Source organism: Onychomys torridus, chromosome 9 (assembly GCF_903995425.1).
Source record: "Onychomys torridus chromosome 9, mOncTor1.1, whole genome shotgun sequence".
Classification (NCBI taxonomy): Eukaryota; Metazoa; Chordata; class Mammalia; order Rodentia; family Cricetidae; genus Onychomys; species Onychomys torridus.
Genome location: NC_050451.1, coordinates 27812740 through 27834028, shown reverse-complemented (window position 1 = coordinate 27834028; position 21289 = coordinate 27812740). Strand labels below are relative to the sequence as shown.

The 21289-nt window shown below is 42.1% G+C and overlaps 1 protein-coding gene across 4 annotated transcripts in view; it reads left to right on the top strand.

Annotated features, from left to right (window-relative positions):
• Nucleotides 1–21289, top strand: part of Flnb (filamin B) — a 153455-nt gene that overhangs the window by 26990 nt on the left and 105176 nt on the right. The gene's annotated exons all lie outside the window — the stretch shown is intronic.

Genomic DNA, 21289 nt, shown 5'->3' with positions numbered 1-21289 from the left:
GAACTCTTGGAACTGGCCTCTGCTCTAGTGTGTGGGCTCTTCCTTCCTTCACAGTCTGCAGCACCATCAGAAAGACAGGATGGCTTCTGCTGGAAAAACTGAATCAACGCATGCGCTCAGAGCCAAGGATCTTCGCAAATGCTAATCAGTGTTGATTACTTCCAATGTGTTGCCTTTGGCTTTTGGTTTTGTTCGTTGTGGCTCCAGTGTCTAGCTTCATCTGCTGCAGAAGATAGGAAAAGGTTTGTGTGGATGACGCCAGTATTATTATTATTTCTGGAAATAAGTGTAATTGTCAAGATTCATTCCCAAAATGTCAACTCAGCTTCTATTCTGTGCCCCAACCATTCCATTCTGGAGTGGGCATCTTTGCTGTACAGGATTTATATTCTTGGTGGATTTCCATGTGGGGCCAAGATGTTTTCTCTGACCACCAGTGCATTGGCTGGGGGGTTGTGAGGTTTTCTTTCCAAAATCATATTGGTTTCTTGGCAACATCATAGCTTTTTGTTTTACAAATCAGAGTAGAGTAAGGATACCGTGGAAGAGAGAGAGGAGTGCAGAATCCTGGATTTTTGTGCCGAACTCTCTCTGCCTCTAAACAAGGTCTCTTTATGAGGCTCTGGCTGGTCTGCAGCTGGCCATAATCACACCTCTGCCTCCCAAGTAATGAAATTATAGGTGTAACCACTGTGCTTGGCCCCTAATTGCTTTCTAAAGGCAATTTTGTGTGTGTGTGTGTGTATGTGTGTGTGTGTATGTGTGTGTGTGTTTGATGTATTAGAAATCATACTCAAGACTTCATTCATGCACACTGAGCAGGTACTCTACTTCTCCAGCTTCTGCCCTCCCTCAGCCCCTCTTGCTGCCTTCTTCCTTGATCTTTCTCCTTCCTTTTCTTTCTTGGTTCCTACCTCCACATCCCAAATGCAAGGATTACATATCTGTGCTGCTTCTACTTGATTACATAGTGCTGGAGGTTCATCTCAAGCATACAACCAGCTGAACGCCAGCTCGAGCCCTCTGGCATCCTCTCTCCTCTCACCCCAGAGTATTTGTTGTAATGTGTAACTGGCAGTTTAGGAAATCACATAAACCAAACAAAGAGATAAAAACTCACATGTGTTACAAGATAACACAGTTACATTTGAATTTCAGATAAACAGTGCAGATCTTTCTAATGTAAGTATGCCCCACATGTGGCAGGCAGTTCTTACATGTCAGAAGCTGTTGCATTGGGCTTACTAACGAATGACTTGTTCTCTTAAATTCACGTTTAACTTTACAGGGGTGTGTGTGTGTGTGTGTGTGTGTGTTGTGCTTTCAAACTCTGGCAACCCTGGGTCCCATTGCAGGCTCAGAGACACCTCTGTTTTGTCTGCATAGGGGTCAGTATTTGCAGCTTCAGAAGGTCCTTGGGCAGGGCCTAACTGTATAGGCATCTCCTAGCAGTGGCTTTAGGCTCTGGGGTGGGGGCCAGATTAGCAATTAGCTAACATGACCTCACTCTGGAGGAATGTGCTCTTGCTAGGTATTAGGAAAGGTTTAAGCTCTAGGGAGCCATTGTCATGAGTTTGTCAGTGGCGTCATCAGCTGAAGCAACCAGCTTCAGGCCTCAGGAGAAGCCCTGAAGCTAGGACTCCAGTTTTGGTAATAAATGGGCATGGAGTTTCACAGGTAGGATGTGGAGGAATTTATTAGGATATGAAGCCTAACAGAGACTTCTGCTTGCATGCAGCCCCAGACAGGTTTCTAGATTCTGATGAACAACCAGAAGCTTCTACATCATTGGCTTGAGTCCCTGGAAACATTGGCTCATTCTGTGAACACTCCAGAAGCTACAAATAGTGTCAGAACTGGTTTTTTTTGCAGTTCTAAGTGGGGCCCTTAAGCTAGGAAGGCAGAAAGGCTGTTTTAAGGTAGATGTAGAGAATTCCTGGGTCCTTGCCATTTTATCCAGCTCTTTTCTGTGGGAGGACTCTTTATGTGGGACAAGAGTGAGTCCTCTGGATTTAGATGCTTAGAAGCACTCTTTACCTTGGGAGGTAGACAAACTAGAACAAACTTTAAGTTACCTACCCTGCCCCACCCTTTTCCCTCTAACTCAGCTACATTTACCTTTTAAATTTTAAAGCAGAATGTGCCTGGGCACTTAATTTCCTTCACAAGCCTTGCTTACCCAGGGAAGCTTAGAATTTGGTCTCAGTACTTTACTTTGGAAAAGAAGTCATATGGGAAATTGCACCCTTTCTCTTTTCTTCTCTGTTTTGAGACAGAGTGTCTATGTAGCACTGGCTATGTTGGAATTTGCTATGTAGACCAAGCTGGCATCAAACTCAGAGATGCACTTGCCTCTGCCTCCCAAATGATAGGATTAAAGGTGTGTGCTCTGTAACTCTGTCTGGTGAGTAACTCACTATAAAGGGTTAGTCTTTCACTTGCAGTGATCCTCCTCTGGAGTGCTGAGATTGCAAAGGTACCCTAACTCTTCCTCTGTTTGGGGGAGGTTTTAGTTTGTTATTTTTTTTATTTGTTTTGTTTTTGTGTGTCTGTATGCGTGCATTCACACACACTCACACATACATTCACATATATGATTTGTGAAGTCAGTTCCCTCCTGCTTACATGTGTTCCAGGGATTGAACTCAAGTCACTAGGCTTGTGCAACATTTACCTACTGACCCATTCCATTGGCTCCCTTCCTTGCTTTTTAAAGGGAAATTTGCTGTGCAGGGATGAACTGGCAAGAGAGGGAGTCTGATGGAAATCAAATGCTGACTATGATAACTACAGCCAATTTTATTTGAAATTTCTCATAAAATATTACAAAATGTGGCTCTTCTTGGTTGTCAACCTTATTAAACCTGAAATTAACTGAAATTCAGAAATAGGGAATGCACCAGTGAGGGAATTTTTGCTTAATTTAAGTAGGAAGATCCCCTTCTAATCTGGATCTTGAATTGGGAAGATACGCATCTGTAATTCCAGGTCTTTTGAGGCAGGAAGACACACACTTAGTCTGGCCCACACCTTCTGCGGGAAGCCCATATAAGGAAATGGAAGAAGGAAGCTTTTGCTCTTTGCCTGATTGCTCTCCCTTGTTAGCAAGTCCATTCCTTCACTGGCATTTGAGCCTACTTCTTCAGGAATCCAGCATCTACTGAAGATCTGCTGAGATATCCATGCTTGTGGACAGAGCAACCCCCCCACCCCCCCCCCCCCCCCCCCCCCGTGGCCTCTGTGTCAGCTGCTTCCTCCTGGTTCCTGCCTTGCTTGAGTTCCTGCCATGACTTCCTTTGAAGAACTATGATTGATGTAGACTTGCAAGCTGAATAAATCTTTTCCTCCCCTAGTTGCTTTGGTCATGGTGTTTCATCACAGCAATAGTAACCTTAACTAAGACAGAAACTCAGGTAAGGGGCAGTGTATTTGGCTTACAGCTTCAGGAATACAGTCCATCATGGCAAGTAAGCAGAGGCAGGAGCAGAGGACAGTTGGTCACACTGAGTGCACAGTAAGCAATCCAGAACAATGAGTGCTCATGCTCAGCTCTCCTTCTCTTCAGCCCACGACCTTAGTCTATGGAATGTTGCTTGACAATCAAAATCAACCATCATAAATTGAGAGGGAGTTCTTACCATGGTCTCTAATATGTAGTTCAAGTTCCTTTGGGCTTCTTGAAGGTTTCACTGAAGAAATTGTAGACATTTCTACACAGCTGATTTGAGCACACTTTTCCTGTAAGCATTGGTTCTCTCTCTCTCTCTCTCTCTCTCTCTCTCTCTCTCTCTCTCTCTCTCTCCCGCTCTCCCTCTCTCTCTCTCTCTCTCTCTCTCTCTCTCTCTCTCTCTCTCTCTGTGTGTGTGTGTGTGTGTGTGTGTGTGTGGTCTGGTTCTGAAGTTCTTGCATATGCTAGGCTCTCCTGTTGTTAGGCAGCTGGGGAGGCATTGGACAGGCTTGGAGGACATTAAAGATAGTCCCCTCTGTTATTTGTGGCACTATTTACCAGGCAAATGAGAACACATGGTACAACAGAACCCACTATAAGAGTTTTATAGGGGAGGTAAAGGGGGAATGTGAATAGATCTACCAGAAACGAATAGTGTGCAGAGGATAGGGAGGATGGGGAGCTGGTGGAGCCTGCTTTTATAGGTTACTGTGCACCTGCGCATATAGGGTTACATAGCTACGCCACACATGTGCATGACCACGCACCACACAGATTACATAGAATGTAAGGCCCTGGAGTGACTAAGCATTTTGCCTGACTGCTGGACAGCACATATGCAGTATTGTAGCTAGGAATTATAACAACTTCCACTCATGATTACATTTGGACCCCACATCCTATTTTCTTGTGAAAAGGCAGAATTAACTGGGCTCCCGTGGCCCATTAAGGGAAAACTATTTTCTGTTGGTCAAGAGAATAGGATCTGAGTTTTTCAGGCCCTGGGTAAAAGACATGACATTCTGATCTACCTCAAAGATTTGAATATTGAATACTGTTGTCCTCTCTGTTAAAAGTTAATCCAACTGAGCCTGTCAATCACCTAGCTAAGTGATTGCTTTTTGAAGAAGCTGAACTACCCTGAAGACTTGCTAAGGAGATGGAAGAATTAATTATCTCTTTAATGAGATAATGTACTTACCTTGTGGAAATAATGGCCCAAACCCTAAGCATTTGACACTCCTCACTGTTTTCTCTGAGTCTCCCACTCCTCCTTTTGGCAGTCCTCTGTTGTTTGACTCTAGCTCAGAAGGCACGCCCTTTTCTCTTCTTGTCATCTCCCATCTTCAGGCAACTGTTGGGATTGACAGCTTGCCTACCCTATGGTTGTCTTCTCAAACTCAATAACATGGTCTTTGAGCATCCTTATGATACTGTTTTAAGATTCTATTCCTGCAAAAGGGAGCTTGAAATTCCTCAGTAACATGTGTCTCATTCAGTTCTGTGTACAAGACAACAAAGAACCTCAACATTGTATCACAGGGCTAGACTTCTTTCAGTAAAACTACTGATGCTGTACATCCTCACCCAGTCAGGGTTTTTTGGGTTTTGTTTTCAATTAAAAAAGGTTTTTAACTATTTATTTGGGTTTGAGTGTGGATGTCTGTGCTATGGGAATTATGTGGAAGTTAGAGGGCAGTTTGTGAGTGACTGTGGCTTGGGATTGCCCCAGGTTTCACATTCCCCTTCATGGAAGCCACTTGATAGAGTTTTATAGTAACAGAACGAAGAAAGTCATAAATATGGCAATTTTATAATATATTTGTGAATACATCACGAATGTGGCCACAACAAGATGGGGGACATTGTTAACTTTTGAATTGTGGGGCTAGCAATCTACTGAGGGTAATAGATTCCAAATGATTTTTCATCTATTAGTAACAGGATCTTAGACACAAAAGTGGGCAAGGAAATGGTATTTTGGTACTGAGGCTAGCCCAAAATAAGGTAATTAGGGTCTGGACCTGCAATATTCCAACCTCTCCACATCACTGCAGCTTGATCATTCACCCAGTCTTTGAAGATCTGGTTTCTTTCAGTAATTCTCATTCACAACATACTCCCAACTCAAAGCCTGCCTTGGCATTTTCCTCTACTAAGACTTCACCTCCCAAATGTTCTACAACCTCCCCAGCTCAGGGAACAAGTGTTCAAGTATCTGAGCCTGTAGGAAAAATTCTCATTCTTACCACTCCCCCCCAACCCCCATGTGATCACACTGGGAAGAGGAACAAAAACAAGCTCAGTGACCCTCCACCCCACCCCATCTTCAGAGCTCTGACAGGTTACATTTAAATAGAAGTTCTGACCAGGGTATGGTGTTCTCTCTCCAACCCCCACTCCTAGCATTTTCCTGTCATCCCCTCAGCCACAGTCTGCTCCCAGGTGGTCAGACAAGTTCTTCTTCTGGTTGACACCAGGCTTCAGCCTTTTCCTTTTCCCAGCATGAGATTCCTGGGGAAATTCCAATTCCTTGGGGATCTTTGTTTCCAAAGACTGATGGCCAAAGGGAGGAGCGTAACCCCTGTAAAATGTCTTCTTTCTTGCCTGGAAGGTTCCAGGTGGAGATTTTGCACTTTTCCCCATCCATGCAGTGGTTTGATTGATAATCTAGTCCCCATTTCAGGGATTCCTCTTTGTACTGACTTTAGCAGTGGCCTGGATCCAAGGGGACCCTCCCTGCTTCCTCCTTCGTGCCAATATGTAACTTGCTTATTTTGACATCAAAACCTCTAAAGCAAATCGAAGAAGTGGGAGGCTGGTTTGCACCTGAATTCCAATCACTGTTTGTTTCTTAAGAATGACAGTTTGCTGGGCAGCAGTGGCACACCTTTAATCCCAGCACTCGGGAGGCAGAGCCAGGCAGATCTCTGTGAGATTGAGGTCAGCCTGGTCTACAGAGCAAGATCCAGGACAGATACCAAAACTACACAGAGGAACCTTGTATCGAAGAACCAAAAAAAAAAAAAGGAGTGACAGTTTGCAGCTCAGCATCGTGATTCATACCTTCAATCATAGCTCTCAGAAGACAGAGGCAGTAGAGAAGAGAATGAGAGAGAGAGAGAGAGAGAGAGAGAGAGAGAGAGAGTGAGTGTGTGTGTGTGTGTGTGTGTGTGTTGGTAATCACCAGAACCTATAAACACTGGTGAGGGCTGTACAAAGGATGTGTTTTCCTTTAGCAAACTTAATTGGGAAAATGGCTCAGGGAGTCTGTTTTTTTCTTTTTTATCTGTGTCTTCTAGATTCCAAGTGGCAGGGTTATGATGTCTTAATTTTTACACAGGAACATCATAGATTAGAGAAAGCTGCTGTTCCTTGTTGCCTGGGTTCCTCCTCTAATGTTTATTTCCTATTCCCCCCCCCCCCAGCTTGACTGTGTATTAAATGTCCATTTCCCAGATTCTGAGTGTGTTTGGAAGAAGTGTTTGGAGAGCAAGAAGAACAAGTAGAATTCCCTAAAATGTGGAGTATTGGTTCCCTTTGACACAGAATTTTTATAAAGTTCCCAGTCCAGCAATGGCTCAGTTGGTAAAGTACTTGATGAATAATCATGAAGGTCTGAGCTCAAAGTCCAGCATCCACATTTTAAAAACTGGGTGCAGCAAAGTACATCTGTAATTCCAGAACTGAGGTGATGGGAGTCTGGGGTGGACAGAAGCAGATGGCTTTCTGGGCCAGCTGGTTTAGTTAAATCAGTGAATGCCAGGTTCAGTGATAGACTCCATCTCAAAAAAATAAGATTATAAGGTGGAAAACAAATGAGGGAGACACATCCAATGTCTTAGGTGTAGCTGTCAGTTTTCTCAAGTCCTGCCCGGTCCCGCCGTTCTTCAGCCGCTTATAAAATAATCACTCAGAGATTTAATATCAATTATCAACTGTACGGCCTATGGCAGGCCTCTTGCAAGCTAGCTCTTATAGTTTAACTCAACCCCCCCCCCCTTTTTTTCCGAGATAGGGTTTCTCTGTGTAGCTTTGCGCCTTTCCTGGAACTCACCTTGGAGACCAGGCTGGCCTCGAACTCACAGAGATCTGCCTGCCTCTGCCACCCAGGTGCTGGGATTAAAGGCATGTGCCACCACTGCCTGGCTTCAACCCTTAACTATTAATCTACATATTTCCGTGTGTTCTGTGGCTTTACCTATGTCCCATTACATGTTGATTCTTGGACAGCGGTCTGGCATCTCCCCTTACTCTCCTTTCTCTTCTCACTAGCTCTCTTGGATTTTCCCACCTGGCTCCATCGTGCCCTGCCATAGGCCAATGCAGCTTTATTTATCAACCAATCAGAGCAACACTTATTCACAGTGTACAGAAAGACATCCCATAGCACTCTATAGATACTACACACTCAAACTGTTAGATGTTAACTGGCTTCAAAGTTAGTGTTAATTACCAGCAGTCCTTCTATATAGTCCAGCCTGAGCTGAGCTCAGACTGTCATCTTGAGACATAGTCAGTGGCACTGTGTTTTGGGTATTAGGACCTAACACACACACACACACACACACACACACACACACACACACACACACACACATCCTACATATGCCCTAGTCCAATAACATCTAGAAACTGAGTATGACATCCTAGCCATCTCTTGGAGATTTTCAGTATAAATTTGTATGTTGAAGGTTCTGAGGAGCTCTGTAGCTTAATTGTTTAGAGCTGGGTATTCTGGTTTGTTTGAGTTTAGAAGCCTGCAATGTAACAAGACTCAAAAAAGCAAAAAATTAACCTAATATGTAACCTGTAATTCTAGCCCTAGGGGAGTTAAAGTAGGGTGGTTATGAGTTTAAAACTAGCTTGAACTACATAGGGCAGCTGTTTTCAACCTGTGGTTCATGATCCCCACAGGGGTCACATATCAGATAATCTGCATATCAGATATTTACATTATAATTCATAACAGCAGCAAAATTAGTTATGAAGTAGCAATGAAAATAATAATTTTATGGTTGAAGGTCATTACAACATGAACTCTATTAAAAGGTCAAAGAAGGTTGAAAACCACTGATACAAGGGGGAATCTGTCAGAGAAAAAAAGACAAAAACAAAGAAGAGAAAGTTGTTTAGTGTGTTACCAGTGCTACTTTAGGCAAAAATACACCGTCTCACCCCCACCCTACCCCAGCCCCCTTTTTTTTGGTCTGGAAAAACTGGTGGATATCTAATGTGCTGTTTTCTAAGACATGGCACTCAAGGTGATATGATTACACTGTATCTTTTTAACAGTTGTAACTAGTGTTTTCATGAGTATTTGAAAAATATAAGTAGTGTTCTAAACTTGTCATTTCATGGGCATTATTATGTAAGGTTTGTGAGGCAGGGTTGAGTTGAATTAAAGAAAATTCTGGTTGATGATCCATCCAGGTGGTGGGAGGATGGGACCAGGTTTAAATGTGGTCTGGAAATATTGGGCAATGCTCCTGCAGCCAAGTGTTGGCAGGACAGTTCCAAGCTTTAGCTCCCAGAGCTGGTGTCCTTGCTGGGCTAGAGGCACCTTCTGATCCACATAGGCTATATAGAAGAAGAACAGGCCATAGAGATTTGGCGCACACTGGCTCTTCCTTCAGTCCAGCAGCAGCTGATGGTTGGGCTGTGGAGATCAATCATGTGTTACTTTGCTAGTACCTCAGGAATGTGAGATGGAGTTAGTTTTCCCACTTAGCAGTGAGTCTGACCTGCTGTATTTGGTCAGCTTGTTATCTTGCTGCCAAGATCGTTTGTCAGGGGATGGAATTCAAGGGCACAATGATAATCTCAAATATTTTTTAAGAGGGTGATGTAACCCTTAACATTTTTTAAAATCCTTTTTAGTTTTTGAAGCATTTGTGACAACTTTGTCCATATTATTGGTCTCTTCCTTTGTGTGCCTGTTTAGTTCTCCAGGGAATGATAGTCAACAGCCGACTTTGGAGTCCCTGACCTAAGTTCAAGCTGCTTCACCTCTGAGAGCTATATTTTGGACTGAATTTACTCCTATTAATTTTTAAATGGAGCTAACAGTGGTATCTCACAGCAATTGTTAGAATTCAAGGAGGTAATTGCACTAAGTCAGGTTGGTTTATGAATCTTGTGAAGCTTGTGCTATCAGGAAAAGGGTCAACAAAGTTAATTTTTGTTGCTATAGTCTTGAAAAATACACCTAAAGGCAGTCAGATGACTGTCTTCCTGATGTGTACTCTAAGGCATTGTCCCTACTGCCTCAAGCTGTTTGGAAAGGATAAAGGCTACTTCAGAGGCGTGGGTGCCTGCAGGTTCTGGAGGGGGTATGAGTGTCTGCTGAGTAATGGTGAGGCATTACGTCTTCACTGTGAGAAAGGTGAGTGAGAGTAAGGAAACATCTCAGAAAAACAATTAAGCAGACCTGCAAAGTTTTCTTTCTTTTTGATATTCTGTGCTGAACAGTATTGAGATAGTGAAAGTCATAGGAGAAACCTATGGTGAAGGGTCTCTGCCTCCTCCTATCCCTCCCTATTGACTGCTTAGTTGGTAAGCAGCTCATCTCTTCAAAACTGAGCCTGAAGGTAAATGACCTCTGTTGTGAGTGCATGCTAACTCCCCTTTCACTCACATACCTGCCTACCAAACCCATTGCTTTTCTCACTGGATAAGGCCTGTTCAAAAAAAAACAAAAAACAGAAGAGAAAGGACAAACAGGGTTTTCAAAAATATGAGTAAGCCTAGGCCTAATTTATATTTTCCAGAGAAAAAGGCAGGGCAACAGGTTTGGATTGCTTTTGGCAGAACCATAGCTTCCAAGGAGTTGGCTATAGATGATTTCTCTGTCAAACAAAGAAACAATATGCAGGGACTTCCTGGATAGAGAAACAGGTCCCTGATTAGTACACTCCCCATCTCCATAAGGTCTTGGCTTAGAAAAGGGGTCTGACAAACAGCTCTGACCCACTATTTACCTCTCCAGTGCCTTCTGTTGCCATTCTGCATGCAGTCTGTCCGCTGTGTTTTCTCCTAGAGCCTTGCAGATCTGGACAGTGAAAAATGAATGGAGCAAGTAGGAGTCTATCTGCTCTGCCTGTGGGCCAGCGGCCTGGTTCCTAAGCACATAGATTTACCAACCATAGGACCCTCTGTCTCCTCGTTTGCAGAGTGAGGGTAATGACTTACCTGCCTATTGTGATATACTGTAGATTCAGAGAAATAGAGTAATGGATTTATCTCTATTATTTCATCTGTAAATGGGACTTAACCATCAAAAGCCACCTTCATTGGGACTTAACAAAGGGAAGGCATCAAGTTGGACAGGGCTTGGCTCTGGGAAGATTTTGGATGGAAAAGAACTGCTGTCATGTTGTTGATATTGTTATTGACCACAGAAGGGTGCATATGGGTCTTCTCGGGCTTGTTTCTCATGCCCTCCTTTTCCTTAGGGCTTCTCTGTGGGCTGCACATTTAGGCAACCTACAACTCAGGTTGTGCCCAGCTCCCAGCAAGTGAGGCACATTTCAGGGGAGGTGACCTCTGTACATGACAAGCTGAGATGGAATCAGTAGGTCTCAGGGACCTCCATTCACAGCCAGCATTTGTTTTTTTCAGCTGGATGTATTCTCAGAGTGAAGGTAGCTGGACCTTGGAACTGATGGCTACCATGCTGTGGTGAAGCCTCATATGCCTATGCTGGAGTTTAACCTGAAGCTCCCAGTTGTTGTGTTCTGTTCTGTGACTCATGAGTTTGCTCAGGAGACTACCTGAAAGTTTTGTGATGTCAACAAAGTGAGCTTATGCAGGGACAAATAGCTTGGAGTTCAGATAAAAGCATCATTTAGACCATTTTGGTCTTTATCCCCTTTTTCTTTAACCTTCCTAACAAGGTTATAATCGTCATCCTAACATCTGATAGTTTCTTATTTTTGAGACATGACATTACTACATAGCCCCCTAGCATGGAACTCAGTGTGTTTCCCAGACTGCTTGGCATTCTAAATCCTGTATACTGAAGTTTCTCGGTCCCACCTGATCCCGCCTGGGCAGGAGCTGTTTTTATAATATAATCCCTCAGAGGCTTAATATTAATTACAAGCTGGGCAGTGGTGGCGCATGCCTTTAATCCTAGCACTCGGGAGGCAGAGTCAGGCTGATCTTTGTGAGTTCCAGGCCAGCCTGGTCTCCAAAGCAAGTTCCAGGAAAGGCGCAAAGCTACACAGAGAAACCCTGTCTCGAAAAATCAAAATAAATTAATTAATTAATTAAATTTTAAAAAATATTAATTACAAACTGTTTGGTCAGTGGCTCAGGCTTATTGCTAACCCATTTTTATTCATTCATATTTTGCCACATGGCTATGGCATTACCAATCTGCTGGCATGTTGCTCCTTGGGTGGCAGTCTGGTGTCTCCTCCGACTTCACCTTTCTTCTCCTTCTATCTCTCTTGGATTTCCTGCCTGGCTGTATCCTGTCTTGCCATAGGTCAAAACAGCTTCTTTATTAACCAGTGGTAGCAACACATATTCATAGTGTACAGAAAGACCATCCCACAGCAAGATCCTTCTGCCTCAGCGTCCTTCTCCAGTGCTATACCTGGCCCTTACATCTGACTTAAAGACTTCCCAATAATAAAAAATAAAATGTAACTTATGTATAAAGTGACTGGTTGAGGAGGAGGGTTTTATTGTGGATATGAGGGAGAGGACAGCTAGAGGCATCTGGATGAGTCCAGAGCACGAAGAGGAAATAGTACATTGAACATGGCCAGCAGAGTAGACGTGAAGAGTGGAAGAAAAGAAGAGTGGAAGGAGGGAGAGGAAGAAAAGAGAAGGGACTAAAAGGGAGAATGGCCAAAATGGCCAGGTTATATAGGAAAGAAAAGCTGGAAGAAGGAAAGGCCATGAGTTGGAAAAGTGAGGTGGACGGGTGAAAAGAGCTAAGAGTCATAGGTACCGATGGAGGCCAGCATGTGCTTTGTATGCTATTATGAACCAGGGTTAGACCTGACAACTCATACCCTCTTCTGTGCTGCTTAATATTTAATCATTTGCTCTAATATCAACCTTATTGTTGGATATAAACTAATTCTGAAGTGAATTTTTAAAAAACTTTCAAAAGTATTGTTAGGGAGGGGGGAGAATCTACCAAGCATTGAAAATGTTACTTATCGCACAGTAAATACAATCTAAATATAGCACAAAATATGAAAACCAGTTATTTCTGTAATCATTTGCTCCATGTCTTTTTTTTTTTTCTCGAGACATGGTTTCTCTGTTTAATAGCCCTCACTGCCCTGGAGCTCAATCTGTAGATCAGACTGGTCTGGAACTCACAGAGATCCACCTGCCTCTGCCTTCTGAGAGCTGGGATTAAAGGTGTACACCACCATGCCTGACTGCTGCATGTATTTCTGTTTGAGGCAAAAGTTCAGTGAGTGAACAAGGGACAGAAAGAATAGTTTGCCAAGTGGGAATGTGTGAGGAATGTATTATGGCTTTCAGTAGCAATCTCCTCTCTCTCTCTCTCTCTCTCTCTCTCTCTCTCTCTCTCTCTCTCTCTCTGTGTGTGTGTGTGTGTGTGTGTGTGTGTGTGTGTGGTGTATGTGTGTAGTTTTGAGACAAGGTGTCACTATGCAGTCTTTGCCAGCTGGAGCTCACTCTGTAGACTAGGCTAGCATTGAACTCAGAGAGCCACCTGCCTCTGCCTCTCAAGTTCTAGGATTAAATGCATGTGTCACTACACCAGTTGAAATCTCGAACATATGAAAATGTTTTCATTGATTCTGTTCCAGTGAAGGCCCACTCTTTCCCCCACAGACAGTGCAGATTACCACCATAATCTTTTCCAAGCCTCCACTTTCCATGCCCAGGCCTTGTTCATGGCAGCCTTGGTAACCCATGTTGGAATCTCAATTATTTAGACCAGAAGTGGCCTCAAGTCTTCAATACAGCAAAAAGGCATTTACTTCAGTATATTTGTTTGTTGTATCATCGTGATGGTTGATCTTGATTGCCAGGTTGATAAGATTGAGAATTCCCATGGGAGTCAGACCTCTGGATTTGCCTATGAGGGAGTTTCTAGAATAGGATGGTTGGTATGTACAGACCCACCTTAAATGTGGGTCCATTCCATGGCCTGGGGTCTTGGACTGAGTGGAAGGAGAATGTGAGCTGAGGGCTCAGCCTTTTTCTCTCCCTGTTTCCTGACCGCAGATGCAATCTGACTAACTGCCTTATACCACTCTTGCCATAACTACCCCAATATGGTGGACTGTACTGTAACAGGTCTTTCATCTATGTCCTGCCATGTGGCTAATTACCTCTCTCTCCTCAATACTGTACATCCAGCTTCCTGTGTGGCTAGCTGGTGACTCTCCCAGCCTTAAATTCTTTCCCAGAGTTCCTATCTCTGCCCATAAGTCCTGCCTATCCTCTTGTGCCTAGCCATTGGCTGTTCAGCTCTTTGTTAAACTTGTCAGAAGGTACCTTAGGCTGGTGAGGAAGAACTGACACATCTTCACACGGTGTACAAAAAGATTATCCCAACACTGTCCCCTGCAACTCTGAGCCAAGACAGATCCTCCCTTAAGTTGCTTTTGTCAGATACTCTGTGAAAGCAATGAGAAAAGTAAAGAAGGAAATTGTTTGTGAAAGCTTGATGAATATATGGCCTTCTGAATGTACTCTGTTGGTTTTTTGAGACAGGGTTTCTCTGTGTAACAGCCCTGGTTTCCACTGTGAGGTCAACCCATCTTTGAAATCAACCAGTTGGTTTAGCTCAGAAGTTTGGTCTGTTGTCCACTGTCTCTCCGCAGCTGTTGTTCCTTTCTCATCAGCATTGAGAAAGTTCAAGGTTAATAAAGCATTGTGCAATCTATTTCTAGGAGTCATTGTTACTTGTTGCTGTTTATTTAGATCAATTGGATGTTTCTATGACTGCTTGGCTATGGGATTGTGTGGTATACCTGTAACATGCTTTATATTATAATAAGCAAAGAACTGTCTCATTTTATTGGAGACATATGCTGGGGCATTGTCTGTCTTAAATTGTGCAGGTATTCCCATGATGGCTATAACTTCTAATAGGTGTGTAATCACAGAATCAGCCTTTTCAGGTCTCATAGGAGTTGCCTACTGAAATCCTGAATAGTTGTCAATGGTATACATACTTTGTATACATACAGTGATATACAATGGTGTACATATTTTAGTCTTCCAAATTCTGCAAAATGAAACAACATCCATCTGCCAAATTTCATTTCTTTGTATGCCTTTTGGATTGCTCCCTGCAGGTAATGGAGTTTGGTTATAGAGGGAACAAGTAGGACTTTTTTTTTAAAACAATATCCTAGGCTTGTTGCCAAGTAATGGAGAAATCTTTCTTCAAACCTTTGCTATTTACATGATGTTTCTTATGAAATTCTAAGGCTTCTAGTGTGTTACCTATTAGTAACTGATAATCTCATTATTACCTTGTGCTAGAGGTCCTGGCAGACCTGTATGGGATCTGATATGTGTTTTATATATATATATATATATATATATATATATATATATATATATATATATATATATATATATATAATGTTCCCTATTTCTGATGATTTCCTGCAATTGTATGAATAATGAAGTTAATTCTGTATTATCAGGAATAAATTCAGCAGTTTCAATATGTAAAACAACTCTCTCTGCATATTGAGAGTCAGTGACTATATTGAGGGGTTCTGTGAAGTCCACTAGTACCATAAGAATGTCATACAGTACTGCCTTTTGTACAGAGTTGTATGGACTTTGAACCACTTTACTGAACTCTCCTGATTTGTATCCTGCTTTCCCTGATTTATTTGCATCAGTATAGAATGTACTGTATAGGACTCCAGAGATTGGTTTTTGTTGTACAACCTGAGGAAGAACCCATCCAGTCATCGTTATGAATTCTGTTCTTGTGCTTTTGGGATAATGTTTGTTAATTTCTCACCAAAAGTCACTGCAGGCTCTCTGCCAGTATTCATTACTTTTCCATAGTAATGAAATTTCCTCATTAGTTAAAGGTACTACGATTTCTGCTGGGTCCATTCCTGTCAACTGACAAAGTCTTAATTTTTCTTTTGAATCAAATCAGAAATCTTTTCTATATGTCTTTAACTTCTTACTTGGTTTATGTGGTACAAATATCCATTCCAATGTAATATTTTCCCTCTGCATCAAAATACCTGTTGGGGAGTGTCTGGAAGGGAGTATGACCAGAATGCATTTAAGTTCTGGATTCACACAATCCACATGTGCTTCTCATATTGTCTTTTCTACTAGAACCAATTCCTTCTCAGCTTCAGCTGATAATTCTCTTGGACTATTTAATTCTTTGTCCCCTTTTAGAGTATTAGCCAAATTTTGTAGTGGCATCTTTGGGTATTCCCGTGATACCCAGTAAGTTGGAAATGCTTCCTAATAATTTTTGAAAATCATTAAGAGTCTGCAATTGGTCTCTCCTTAGTTGTACCTTTTGGGGTCTAATTTTTTGTAGCTCTGTCTTATAGCCTAAGTAATTAATAGAATCTCCTCTTTGTATTTTTTCAGGAACAATTTGTAGTCCCCAGCAAGGGGACTTCTTCAAACATGCATTCTAATGTACCTAACTTTGGATCAGCTAATAAGATATCATCCATATAATAAATTATGGATTGTGGAAACTTCACAAGAATTATCGCCAATGGTTTTTGCACAAGCTATTGGCACAGGGTAGGGCTGTTTAACATTCCCTGTGGGAGAACATTCCATTGATATCTCTTGACTGGGAATTATTATAAGTAGGTATTGTAAAGGCAGATTTTTCTCTATCCCTTTCTTGTAGAGATATGATAAAGAAACAATCATTTAGGTCAATAACTATAATAGGCCATTCTTTGGGTAACAGAGAGGACAAGGGTATCCCATTCCATAGGGAGCCCATAGGCTGAATTACACCCAACTTTATTTTTCCATCAACGGAGACCTAAGATGATTTTGTAACTTAGTCATATAGCAGCACACATACATGGGCTGGTATCTCTGATATGCTGACATCGTTTCCTTTGGCTGTGTATTCAGGAATGAATGGTACAACTTAATCGTATAGTAAGTTGACTTTAAGCTTTTGGTTTTCCAGACAGGGTTTCACTGTGTAACAGCCTTGGCTGTCCTGGAACTCTGTAGACCAGGTTGTCCCCAAACTCACAGAGATCCACCAAAGGCATGTGCCACCACTGCCAGCCTAGCTTTTAACCTTTGTAGGAAGCTCTGTATTAATCGTCTATAGTGACTGCTACAGTGTACTTTCCCACCAACGTTTTCTAAGGTGCCTTCCTCTGCTCCTTTACATTGCCAGCATTTGTTATTGTTTTTATGTGTGTGTGTTTGCCTCCATGTACGTAAGTGTACCTTGTTCATGCAGTGCCCTTAGAGATCAGAAGAGGGCATCAGATCCCAGTAACTGGAATTGGACAAAGCCATGTGGGTACTGATATCGAAGCCCCTGTCCTCTGCAAGAGCAGCAAGTGCCTTAACCACTTTAACCACTGAGCCATCTCTCAGACCCTTGTTTTTTTGTTTTTGTTTTGTTTTTAATGTTAGCCTTTCTGACAGGAGTGATAGACTCTGATTGCAGTTTTAATTTGCATTTTCCTAGTGGCTAAGCATGTGGAGTATGCTTTCATGTATTAGCCATGTGGACTTCAGGCTCTACTCTACACTGCTTCCTAGCAGGTAACAGTTGCTTAGTGGACAGAAAACACAAGAATATGGAATTCTTTTCATGTGGCCCTGGTGACACCCTTCACTTCTTAATTCCTTGGGTCACTTGTTGCCTGTTTATGGCCCTGTAGCCAACCATTTTGTGGCCAAAGGATAGCCTGTTGTTCTCCTCAGAAGAGTAAAAATGTGGAATGTTCTCCACCCACATCTGTTCTCTAGTCTTACTAACTCCCTTTGCTACTTTGGTTAATCATTAGCAGCCAGGTCGGAACGTACCTCCAGAACTCCCATGATGTGCCAGTGTAGTACTACATGTAGGAGACATAGTTGTGTGTGTCTGGCCCTTGTTGATGAGAGCTGAGAGAGGTAAAAAACTACCACATCACTGACTTTTGGAGAACTGATCCTTCAAGGAGGCATTTCAAAGTAGCTTCTGCAGAATGCTAAAAATATCTGGTACACACCTCATAATTGGCCCCATTCCACATACAAATGCTTCTTAAAAAGGACCGGAGAACTGATACAGAAGTGCTATAATATATATTCCACCTTAGAATTTACAGGAGTTTAAATTGACTTTATAGTTATTTAAAAAAAAAAAAAAAAGAGCCATTGCTGTCATTTAAAAGTAACTGGATAATTGTAGGTAGTTTGAGAAAGTGTGTGTGGCTTGAGGGCTGTGTTGTCAATTGCCAGGGTAGTTATGTGGGATTTGGGGAGGAGAAGCCTATGGCCAGGTTCCAGTCCAAGTAGAGCTTGGGAGGTTGGGCAGGCATGCTGGGCGTCAGCTTGTTTTGTTCATGGAAGCTAGAGGCTCTCCAGCCTCTTACTGTGGAGATGTTTCAGTCCTGTCCAGTCTGGTCTTTTCCTCCTCTTATGTGTCAGAATTAGTACTACACAGCACACCAGGTCCACAGCCATGGCCAGACACACACACTGGGATGCCCTGGAGCATTTCCTTTTCAAGGCCTAGGAAGTCTCCTGTTTCCTGTGGATGGGAACTAGAGAGGTCTTTTGGGCAAGTCTCCATCTTTTTATTGTTCTAAGAGCTGGGTTAAACATTTGAACCTTTACCTGTCAAAAATCACTTTTGGAATGAAGCCTGTCTTCCCTCCAGCTCATCAGACTAGCAGAATCCAGCTCATCAGACTAGCAGAAAGAAGGTATCATGTGTCCCAGGAAGGCCATAAAGGGGGGCTTTCCTGTTAGGACACCCACCTTGAACTCATTGGAAACAGAAGTCCTGGACATTGTATGTTTTATAAGTTTGGCTCAGACTTTGACTCTAAAATCTGCTTGAAAAAGACTTTGCTTTTTCCTTTAAAGCAACATACATAACCTGGATAAAAAAATAGAGCCATCTGACTTCAAGTTATGAGATACATGCACTCACGCAGTTGGGCATGCATGTGTTTTGAGACAGTGTCTTGCTATATAGCCTAGGCTGGGCATGAACTCATTGGCTTTGAACTCCTGAGGATACTCCTTCCTTGGCCTCCCTAGTGCTGTGATTACAAATGTGTGCTACTACACCTAGCTCAAATTTTCCCTTTTTCTTGTGCTAATGATTGAACCCAGGAGGGCCTTGTACATGCTAGGCAAGCATGCAAATCTGTTTCTAAAAAGCATTTATTTTACACATAGTTCAGGGGAGTTTTAGTTTTACGGACTTATGCCTGTAGTGGAATGAGGCTTCTTAACTCCCACAGTGCAAGAGTTTGATATCTCCAATGTATTGTGTTGCTACCAATACCTTACTAGACATATACATTATGTGCAGTTTGATATGTGTTTAATGTTCAGGTGCCTCATGGTGGAACAACTGCAAAGTAAAGAAGGCTCCATTTCTCACCACAGTCCTGCTGTGGGAGTGGAAGGTAGAGGGTCTGGTAGACAGTTCTGAAGAAAGGATCCTGATGCATATGTGGTTGTGTGTGTAGCACCACCAGGCTTCGAGTGTGCGAGAGTGTATTCCACAGGAAGATAGGGTGAAGGTTCTTGCAGGCAAGGAAATTCATAATATGAAGCAGTCCTGTAACACAAAGTAAGTTGTCATCTTGGAACAGGCCAACTTTGAACCTGAGTATGAAGTATGTGGCTGGGTGAAAGTGACAAGACTCAGGCCAACCGACTGGTGCATGTTTAGGTTCTATGTGCTTAAGGAGTTTGATTAGACAGCAGGGACCATCAGTTAGTTGAGAAGAATAGAGGTACCCAACTAGAAATATGGTGTTGAGGCTGTGTAAATAGCAATTCACCATAATGGCTCTCAGAGATACCAGGAGAGGGAAAAGCTGTATGTCTATGGAAAAGTTCAAATATTTGCCAAGAGATGACACACTATAGAAACTGTACCAGAAGCTTGAAGGGGATTCCAAAATAGTTATAAATAATGTTTTCACCTTGGGGTCTCAGTAGGATAAGGAGTGGTTCTTGATGATGTTTGTGGAAGGAGGAATAAAGAGCAATTCTAAAGATAGTGTGTAAGGTTTGATAAGTGCAGATGGGAGATGATAGAACAGAGAGCCAGGCATGGTAGTGCATGCCCATATGCCAGCACCTGGGAGGCAGAGGAGGAGGACCACAGATTTGAGGCCAGCTTAGACTACAGTACAAGAGTCTGTCTCAAAAATCAAATAAAAATGAGGACAGAGCTGGCCAGGGTATTGACAAGCTCTCCAAATCAGGGGTAGGATGACTTAGGCTTGTCAACAGAGACTTTTCTGGTTGAATTAGTTTAACTATTTTCTGAATGAGTGACTCATCTGAGCAGCGGAGATGAACATGATTGATAGCTCAACATTAATGAGATTAAAGAGGAAGCTAGCCTCTTAAACCTATAGATAAGAATGTAAACAGAAACAAGTTTTTACAGGGAAAAGATTACTAGGACATAATTGTTAGTAAAAAGAAACATTTAAAAACTTGTGCAGAAAAATATAAAACTAGGACAGCAAACAAGAGACAGTAGTACAGAAACATACCATTGTTATTTCTGGGACATGGACACACACCTTTTATTGTCTGTATTTATGAAATTATTTTTAAAATTTTTAAACAATAAAGGAAACATCAATTTAAGATTCATTTTTATTGTTTTAAAGTTATGTACCTGTGTGTATGCGTGAGTGCAGACACCCTTGCACCTAAGGCATCAAATCTTCTGAAGCTGAAGCTGCAGGTTGTGAGCCACACACGGGTGCTAGGAACCAAAATCAGGCCAGTAGCAAAGCAGTATGTGCTCTTAATTGCTAAGCACTTCTCCAGCCTTGGAAACATCAACTTTAATTAAAAGAAAAACCATCAGAAACTTAGGTATAAAACAGTGGGTTAGACCATCTGGTGAGAAACAGCACCATAGTAATTATATTTACTGGAGGCTTGGAAATTATAAGTTACTTGTAAATTAATTCATTTCAAGGTGGAAGACTCCAGGACATTTTCTTATTATTATATCATTACATTTATTTTTGTATTTACTAAGAGAGATCATGTGTGTGTGAGTGTGTGCTCATGTGCTTAGAGAACAAAGGACAACCCCTTTCATCATTGAAATCAGGCTTGGCAGCAAACACCTTTACCCACTAAGCCCTCAGATCATTTCTTAGTGTCCACATGTATGCAGTCCTCTCTTTGAATGTCTTTTACGTTTGAATAGGGAATTGTACAAAAATCTTGAATTTCTTGCACATGATCAATTCTTTGTTCTAGCCAGCTTTCAGTGGAGAGGCAATTAGATCACCAAATCCCTGAACAAAGAGCTCTATCTAGGGCATTCCATTTTGTTAATTTATCTCTCTTCATCAATTTCTCTAGTAGTCAAAGTTTCTTCTACATCTCCCATCATATTTAAATGTCAGTCTTAAGTATGTAATCTGCCTCAAAACTTTGAATCATTTGCCATCTTTACATAAATTTATCTGTGCTGAGTCAGGGGTTCATCTATGGCATTGGTAGTTTGTTGCTGATCTATGGCATCCACCATTTTTCAAACACTGACTTCTTTAAAATTTAAAAACCTTTTTCTTTGTATGGAAAATTGTAAGCATGCAGAAAAGTAGAGGCAATATAATGCATCCCAGTGATCATGGGCAATAATTAACA